This window comes from Hetaerina americana, unplaced genomic scaffold (genome assembly GCF_022747635.1).
Source record: "Hetaerina americana unplaced genomic scaffold, ioHetAmer1.1.p SCAF_8, whole genome shotgun sequence".
Taxonomy (NCBI): Eukaryota; Metazoa; Arthropoda; class Insecta; order Odonata; family Calopterygidae; genus Hetaerina; species Hetaerina americana.
In genome coordinates, this window is record NW_027287427.1 from 8508906 (window position 1) to 8518672 (window position 9767).

A 9767-nucleotide genomic window follows, 5' to 3' on the forward strand; every position below is an offset into this window, starting at 1 on the left:
ACGTGTACATTCGCAAATCTTTAAGCATCAAATAATTGGCAAGAAAAGAGATTGCATATATTGCATGTAAAAACCGACCGCAAAAACTTGAGACTACCTCAGACGGGGCCAATGATTCATTTACGCAGATGAAATGCGATGACCATTTAGCGTATTATAATACTTAATTAGTGACGTACTAAATTTAAACTCTCTTTGATGAAGTTAAAGAGAGATATTAGCGATCAATATTTGAAAAGCGCGAGTACAATTTTTGCAAACACTGAAGGGTACGCTTGAAGACGGCAAAAAATTCATACTTACCTGGCGTAGGGGCCTACCATGATCCGCAAGGTGGTTCCCCCAGGACGAGGCTTGCCCATTGCACTCCGGGTAGGCTGAACCCTGCGATTGCCCCAAATGTGGGTAACTCGGGCGCGTAATTTTTGGTAGTAGGGACTGCGTTCGCGCCGTCCCTTCATAACGAGTATACTAAGAGGAAGCGAATGAAAGGATCAATACTAATGTTGGTATTCCTAATGGCAATTTTGTACATGACGGGAGGAATAAGCGCTATCTCAACCCTGCATTTGTCAGACTGAAACTGTGCGGGTACCGGAATGTCATGTGATGATTAAACACTTGCAATGACTTCTCACAGGTCCACTGTTGAAATCTTTGGTTGGATCTAAATATGCAGCTAACCTCGAATTAGCGTCATAGTTCAAAGACAAGTTCGCGCAGGGCTAGGCAAGCAATATTGCACGCACGAGCGACGCCATTGCACTCGAGAGTATAATATTTATGTGTATATTCCTCTTTTGTTGTGTCCTGGCTTGCGTGTTGTAGGATGGCTTTCGTGCTGCATCCTGGGGTGCAGTTTTTTGTTGTTTTGCGGTATATGTGTTTGCATGAGTGTTGGATGAAGGGATTTTTGCATGAGTGTGTGCGCTGCTGTGGGTGTAATTTTCCACGTTGTTGTTTTGCATGTGGTATTGTTCCTTTTTACGGTTGGTGACCTAACACCCCCTGCCACACGCCCTTCGGGGTATTTTGTAGATGTATTTTACCCTATCAACTACTGCTAGGTCAACTCTAGCCAATTTGTAAGCAAAATAATTATATACACATAAATATTATACTCTCGAGTGCAATGGCGTCGCTCGTGCGTGCAATATTGCTTGCCTAGCCCTGCGCGAACTTGTCTTTGAACTATGACGCTAATTCGAGGTTAGCTGCATATTTAGATCCAACCAAAGATTTCAACAGTGGACCTGTGAGAAGTCATTGCAAGTGTTTAATCATCACATGACATTCCGGTACCCGCACAGTTTCAGTCTGACAAATGCAGGGTTGAGATAGCGCTTATTCCTCCCGTCATGTACAAAATTGCCATTAGGAATACCAACATTAGTATTGATCCTTTCATTCGCTTCCTCTTAGTATACTCGTTATGAAGGGACGGCGCGAACGCAGTCCCTACTACCAAAAATTACGCGCCCGAGTTACCCACATTTGGGGCAATCGCAGGGTTCAGCCTACCCGGAGTGCAATGGGCAAGCCTCGTCCTGGGGGAACCACCTTGCGGATCATGGTAGGCCCCTACGCCAGGTAAGTATGAATTTTTTGCCGTCTTCAAGCGTACCCTTCAGTGTTTGCAAAAATTGTACTCGCGCTTTTCAAATATTGATCGCTAATATCTCTCTTTAACTTCATCAAAGAGAGTTTAAATTTAGTACGTCACTAATTAAGTATTATAATACGCTAAATGGTCATCGCATTTCATCTGCGTAAATGAATCATTGGCCCCGTCTGAGGTAGTCTCAAGTTTTTGCGGTCGGTTTTTACATGCAATATATGCAATCTCTTTTCTTGCCAATTATTTGATGCTTAAAGATTTGCGAATGTACACGTGTATCGATTGAAATAGCGTGTCTGCAAATTGAAATATTACACCTCATTTTCCAGGTAATATTAATAACTTAATGATTAAATCTCGTTACCTATGAAATAATTATTCGAATTATGTTAAATTAATGTATAGAAGTCTCTAATCCAATTAATAATTTTCTCATTGATTCCATAGAATTTAAGTGTAGCGCAAACAACTGACGCAAAACAAGCATGGTGTAAGACGAAGGTATGCAGGTAGAGGAGTTGTGGGATGAGAATCAATGCAAATAACATAGAGGTTATGCTGTTTCCCTGGAAAATAAAGGCTAAGGTTAACATTAAAATAAGAGACAAAACCTAGAGCAGGTGGAACAGTTTACGTATCTCGGAAGTATTTTGGACCAAAATGGTTAAATAGCAGGGACGTGAGGAGAAGAATTGCATTCGGCAAAGAGGTTCTCACAAGGAGTAGGGAATTGATGACAGGGACATTGAGTAAGGTTTTTAAGATATGCAGGTAGTTATGTACCGCGTGGAAACATGGTAAATGAAGCAGGAGGAGAGACAGGAGAGGCTTGCTGTGGAGTAAGATAGTAGTAGTAGTGTTTTTTTAGGAGAGACAAGACATTTATTCAGTAGTTGTGTCCATCCAAAACGTACCTTAAGGGGTAGATTTCCTAATAATAATGCAAATGTTATGCCATGTCTGAGGCAAGAAAGTGCATACTACTTTTAAGTACGACCTGACCGCCATTTTTGTTTCGAGCTAAAAAATTTGAAATTTGATCGAGGTCATTTACAAAATTAATATCCAGAAACTAGGTTCCAAAAATTGGCTCATTCTTTACCTTTAACGTGTTGGAGGATTAATGTGAGGAAAAAAGGTAAAAATTCAGTTCCTTGGAAAGATTAAGGAACATAAGGAAGTATGCGTATGGTCAAGGGACAAATTTTGTGGCCAAACAAAAATATAAGTCTCCATACGTACAGGACCCGTACAATAAGTATCGGGACTGGTTCGCTGTAGCCTCAACGGAGCGGTGGACGGGGGTCCGACCGGTCGGCTCGGTAGAGGGGTCCCCCACCACTCAGGCACACTTCAGTTCAGTCGCCTCCGGGCATGCGTTGAGGCAGGAGGTGGATTTTTGTGACGTGTGATTGTTTGTGGTGTCGTCGCGCCAGCATGGAGCGCAGCGTCGAGCAACGCTACGCTGTGAAGTTTTGCGTTCGGGAAATCCGCGTCGGACACCCTTGAACTCATTAAACAGGCCTGTGAGAATGATGCTTGAAGCCGCACAAGAGGTTTTGAGTGGCACAAAATGTTTAAGGAAGGGCGGGAGCTCGTCGAAGACCAGCACCGTGTCGGACGACCGCTCGAACCGATGCTCAGGTGGCCAAAGTGAAAAACGTTTTGGACTCTGACAGGCGTTTAACCATCGCCCTCATCAGTGAGGAGACCGGCCTTTCAGTCGGAATCGTCCACAGCATAGCAACAGAGGATCTTGCGATGAGGAAAGTGTGCGCGAAGCTGGTGCCGAAAGTCTTGAGCTAAGAACAAAAACAGACAGCAGCTGCTAACGAAATTCGGCGTGGCAACGTTGCCTCAACCCCACCCCTACAGTCCCGACCTGGCTCCACCTGACTTTTTCTTGTTTCCGCGAATAAAAAAGGAGCTCAAAGGATATCGGTTCGACTCCATCGGGGCGGTTCAAGCGTTGACGACAAAAGCTCTCAACAGTATTCCGGAAACCGACTTCCAGCGGGCTTTTGACGAGTGGCAGACGCGCCGAACTAATTGTATTGATGCAGGAGGAATTTATTTTGAAGATTATTAATTAATTGTAATGTAACTGCAATAAATTTTGATTTTTTGAACCAGTCCCGATACCTATTGTACGGACCCTGTATTTGAAAATGGCAAACGGAAATCTTCTTCTTGAAACTGTCGACCAGTTAAAGCTAGTAGGGTGGTAGCAGTTGGTGATAGGTCAGGCGATCGATAGCTGAACACTTAAAGTTAAGGCATATACATGCAGTGATACGTGTGTAACGTCCGTGATGTAATCATTTGGAAAATAAAAAAAGTCGAACACAGGTTTTCGCAACGTAGTATTGCCGACTACTGCTAAATGCTGCGTCTTTGGCAGTGAATTCTTCTCGGGATTTCATCCGGGTGATCTCCTCCATCTCCATCGCTGCCGGCGTTTCGGTGAAATCCTTTTCCATCGTCATCAGGGCCGGCTGCGTCTTTAGCAATGTTTTTCTTCGCTGCTTCATCATCCATATTTTTTTTCAAATGCTTCATGATGAGGAACAATATTACTTCTGTTTATAATCATTGTTCCCGAAGATAAGCGCGAGAGCTCGGACGAAAACATTCCTGAAGACTCAGCAGCAACCAAAAGTCACCGAAACCAATTTGTTTGGTTCTCTTAATTGTCGAAAACAGGACACAACCATGGCCGTTTTACGAATCCAGAATGCATATGTGCACATTGAGTATATACAGGCATGCATGTAATGAACATGTTCCTCTTAGGGTCCCCCGCTTCCGTGAACGTGCTGCGTATCAGCAGATCCAGTCGATTTCTGAATTTCAATCGCGTGCCACCGACGATATTTCCTCCTTCTAAAGCGTTATGAAATTCGTATTCTGAGCTCCTATTCATCGCTTGCACATCCAATCAGAAGCGTTTCCTCCCGGGTGAGTCAATTGTACCCAAGACTGGCGGGACGCCGCAATCGAAGCCCTCCTACACTGCTGACCCGAGGGTCAGCTGCATGGTCGCCAACCGGGATGGGCTCCCTCTTTTACCTCCTCACGGTGTCTTTGTGGAGCTAACATGTTGGAATGGGTCGTCATCTACGCAAGACTTACGCTCTGCTAATCGACTCGAGAACCAGGAATCAAAAATCGTAAAGAATATGAAAGCTTACATCACATATTTTCTAAAGCTATTTTTAAAGCGTCAGCAAACAACATCTCTATCCTTGAGATTTTTTTTCTCCAACAAACCTGGCTCATGTCAATTGAAACGCAGAACTGAGCAATCCCTCGACATGCCACGCAGTCTGGGTCGTAAATAAAGTAATGAAGTCTGCTGTAAAACAGTCAGGCCGATAGGCAGAAATATAGCGCACAACGCAATTCTTTCTCATAAGTTCTCAAGGTCATGTGGGAGTAAAGAATTTTACAAACTTCTTCCTCATAGATACTATACTATAGTATGCAACCACGATGAATAGGTTATGCTAGGGATATCTATCTATCACTCATCTCCATTCAAAACTTTCGTAAAGCAGTGTTAGGCGCAATATAAAACTTTCTAGAACACATGCTATGAAATTTTGAAAGGTGATAAATGTCTCAAGAAACTTATGGCCATTTGAATTTTTTCAAAGAATGCTTGGATGTTTCCCCGAGGCAGGGAAATAGAGTTTTATACTACCCCCCTTTCCCACAAAATCGCTTGGAAATGAAACTTATTTATTAATTATCTTATGTACGATTGAGCATAAAGGTCGGATAAGGGCAGTGGGTTCAGGCTGGTCGCGTGCTTGTGGTTAAAATGGAAGAGAGAGAGATAAGGCGAAGAATGAATAGCTGTGAAAGAATGTGAATTGGATTCAGTAGCACCGGAAAAGTATGAAAGAAGTCCGCGATGATGGTCTTGTCATGTTGAAAGAGTGATAAAGATATTAATTTCTCCTGAGATTCAGATTTGAGAAAATATGAATTATATGAGTACTTGAGAGGAGAAGACTAGCCGAGAAAGTTATGTGTGAATTTCGTCAAAGAGACTCCCTAGACGAAGAAAATTATGAGACTCGGTGATAAAAGATACTTCGAAAGAATGAATTATTGCATAAGAGGCGAAAGAACTAAGTAGGTATAGAATACAAGAAATCTGTGGCAAGGAAGAAATTAGTGAAAAATGATAAGTTTTCTGCTGTCGACACTAGCTTGGCTCTCTCTGACTGCGCATACCACAAAAGTAAACGTTAGCTGTAAGAAATCTCATAGTCAGCAATCTGCAAGGATTTCCTTTTAACTTAAAGAGAAGGGCACCCAATCTTTAGCTGTTTAGATAAGTCTTCAGATATAAAAAGACACTCTTATGTTCTCTAGAGAAATATGCGAATAACACTAATAAAGAAGTTTTAAATATACCCATTAATTTAATCAATAGAGTTGAATAGATATATTTTCCCGCGAGAAATATTTTCCTCGGAGAATCCGCGGAGTATTCCCCAGCAAGCGCCTTCATAATATTTGTGATTGTCGGTTGAATGCGGGTGGAGTCATTAAGGGAGATGGCCGCATTCAATATTTAAATCACCGTACAACGTAACCGCTATTTGGTCAGCGCGTGAAAGATAAACTTTGTTTAACTTAAAAAGTATCTAATGTCTGTAATACTGCTGTGCAATAATATAGGTGGCGAAAAATTACAGCATTAGAAATAAATTATCGCTTTGTGATAAAATCAAAAAATACCTTAAGAGTGTAACCACCGAGTTCCTAGGGCATATGATTAGGACTGAACATTCGCACAAACACTGAAATTATAGTGGTTAACGATTAATCTCAAAATAAATCATAATGTTGATTATTAATAATTCTAATTGAATTAAAAACCTTGCCGCAGAATGTAGTTGAAATGTCTTGGCTTCGTGAACTAGTGCCTCTTTAACGATCATCAGGTCTGTTTTCTCTCCAACTTTATATGTATATTTAAGGGTCCAAAGACTAACATGTGGTTCCTTTTAATTCACCACTTATGGCCAATAGATCACTCAAAGTAAAATTTAAAACAAATTTTATTATTAGCAAATGCTACGTTCTAATCAAAATGTTATATATTTTTACTGTCGCAAACTCCTGGAAAACATTTTTATCCAAATGCAAAAATCTATTCTTGCCAAAGCGAAATTCCCCATACGTTTTTATTGAAAATACTCATGCCAAACCAGGTCATCTCATCAATAAATTCTTTCTTCCTAACACCTCATACGATACATTTTTATCGAGATCTGACTCAAATGATTTCACATTTTATGATGAGTGGATGGTTCTATTTTCATGGTATTCATTCGACATTGAACTATTTCTTAGTTTATCTAGCAAGGCCATCTAGTTCATGCCAAAGCGAATGTAGTCAAGATTTCATCAACAGCACTATTAGGATTTCACTGCGCTAGAAATTCATCTTCCAAGTCTTCCGGAATTAATGTCAAGGGCTAGAGAGACGCAAGCATGTTGCGTGTGTTCCCTATACGGAGCCAAGGTGAATGTCATGGAAAGTGAGGGTGGCGACTCGCCCGACTCGTAAACCCTCTGTTTCTCTATTCGTCCTCTCGAACACGAGAGGAAATACGTGGATATGTACTAGGGTTCTTCTGGAGGAATGAAGATACATCTGGGATCACTTTTGTAAAAATTACTACACCTATCTCTTTCTCACGTGGGACTGTCTTCTCAATTGCATCTCCTCCATCCCACTCGGTCCTTAGCACCATTTCTTATCCCATCAAGCATTTCAAATCCTTTCTCTTCATCTCCCTCTCTTTTCATTAACTTTTCATTCTCGCAAGAAATTTCGGCTTACTACGAGGGTAGGCTGAAAAATAATGCACACGTGCCTGTAGACCCCGAACAAAATGACCTGCAGAAGCACCCCTGATGGCATGTGGAAGTAACATTCACCCTCAACACGCATGCGCAGGGTTTGAGGTCGTTACATTCATCCAGAGTATTTTGAGAAGCGGAAGTATGGAGAAGTGTTCTAGTGATATGTCTACGCGAGTTAAACAGCGTGCTGTTTTCGAATTTTTGCCTTCACCTCATCGTCCGGGGTGTAATGATTACCCTTGAGGTGTCTCTTAAGTTAAAGAAAAAATAAATATCACTAGGCACAAGATCGGGTGAATAAGGAGGGTTTTGCTTGTTCTCGTCTTACCCTTTTTGATTTCCCTCAGCAGCTTTCTATCCTCTCCTATTTATATCAGTACTTCCTCGGCCCCATCAGTTAACCTTATTTTAAGCCATCTTTTTTAAACTATATTTTGAAAATTCCAAATTACTTTACATAATTTTGAATTCGATGGTTTCAGGCTCTACTTTGTGAAATTTCATAATCACTGAATTATTGAACTAATTATTTTTTGAACGTATTTTTTTCATAAAACTTTACAATAGTATGCCGGTCGTAGTGCAATGAGGTTTTGTGAAAAAATGCCAAGTTTAATAATTTATTTTTCATCATTCTTATTAAGCGCTGTAAGATGCCTCATTCCGAACAAAAAAATGTATCAAATCTCTTTCTCAGTCCTTTTGGAATCCTACTCACTGTTGAAACTACTTTCGCCTTTTCAAAAGCTTTCTTACTCATAGATGATCTCTCTCTGATTTCCCCGCTCGGACATCCATTCAAAGTTACTAAGCTTTCCAAATACTGAAATGATTTCCCTTGCTCAACAGTTTTTCCCTCTAAGGATGTACCATTTATTACTTAATTCCTACTTCCTCTCAACACTTTTGTCTTCCCTACATTTATTTTCATTCCGAATTCTTTCCCAGCTCTTACAATATCCATAATAGTCTTATATCTCCACTTCTGACTCCGTTAGTAGTAGCAAGGCTAGGCCTTTTAATCATTGAAAATGAACTCGGAAAATAACAGCGTATAATGTGAAAGATTGTGTCGATAACTTATAAATTCACAGTCATATAAAATAATATGCCGATGAACTTCGATTATTTTTGCGTCATTCAATCTAAGAGGTTAGGCTGAAAAGTAATGCACACATGCTTGTAGACAACAAACAAAAAACAAACAGCAAGATCGGACGAAAAGTACATCAAAGTACAATTCTTAAGTTTCAAAATCATATATTTATTTTTCAACATAGTCACCGTTAAGGCCAACACATTTTCCCAACGTGTAACAAGTTTTTTTTCATTCCGTCAGTGAAAAACTCTTCCGACTTTTCTCGAATTCAGGGCTTCTCCAGGCTCTCAACCACGAAATTTTACCACCCGTCGATTTACAGTAGACCTATCAACAGCATCGTCACCAAAAACAGACTTGAAACGACGATGAATATCAGTAGGAGTCACTTTTTAAGTCCCGCTGTTTAACTCGTGTTGACATAGCATTAGAGCACGTCTCCATACTTCCGCTTCTCAAAATACACTGAATGAATGTAACGACCTCAAACCTACGCATGGGTGTTGAGGGGGGAATGTTACTTCCACATTCCACCAGGAGTGCTTCTGAAGGTCATTTCGTTTGGGGTCTACAAGCATGAGTGCTTTAGTAGTCAGTCTACCCTCGTAGGATGACCCAAACAAGATGTCTTACCCTTTTTGAGTTCCCTCAGTAGCTTTATAATCTCTCCTATTTATATCAGTACTTCCTCGGTCCATCAGTTAACCTTGTAATCGTGGAATGTTACTTTCACGTCACCAGGAGTGCTTCTGAAGGTAGCTTGTTTGTGGTCTACAAGCAATGGTGCATTAGGTTTCAGCCTACCTTAGTACATCTACGTCTACATAATACCCCGCAAGCCGCCGCAAAGGTGTGTGGCGGGGGATGTTAGGTCACCACCCGTAAATAGGGTTAATAACAAATGCCAAATCAACAACATGGAAAATTACATCCACAGCAGCGCACACACTCATACACAAATCCCTTATTCCAACACTCAACGACGACGACATGCCTTGTTGCAAACATATTCATCATAAACCAACAAACAACCCCAGGACGCAGCACGAAAGCCATCCAACAACGCGCAAGCCAGGACACAACAAGCGAGAAGGCTATTCTAACAGAGAGGGCATATCTTACTAGTGACTGCGGAGTCAATGTCCTTATCGTAAATAAGGAATA

General features: G+C 41.1%; 2 non-coding genes across 2 annotated transcripts; one reads left to right on the plus strand and one right to left on the minus strand.

Annotated features, from left to right (window-relative positions):
- The first annotated feature begins 295 nt into the window (after nt 1–295).
- Nucleotides 296–458, plus strand: LOC139698203 (U1 spliceosomal RNA). The gene has a single exon (XR_011702881.1). It is a non-coding gene; the product is annotated as a U1 spliceosomal RNA (small nuclear RNA).
- A 977-nt stretch (nt 459–1435) lies between these two features.
- On the minus strand, nt 1436–1598 carry LOC139698204 (U1 spliceosomal RNA). Its single transcript, XR_011702882.1, has one exon. It is a non-coding gene; the product is annotated as a U1 spliceosomal RNA (small nuclear RNA).
- Nucleotides 1599–9767: the final 8169 nt, after the last annotated feature.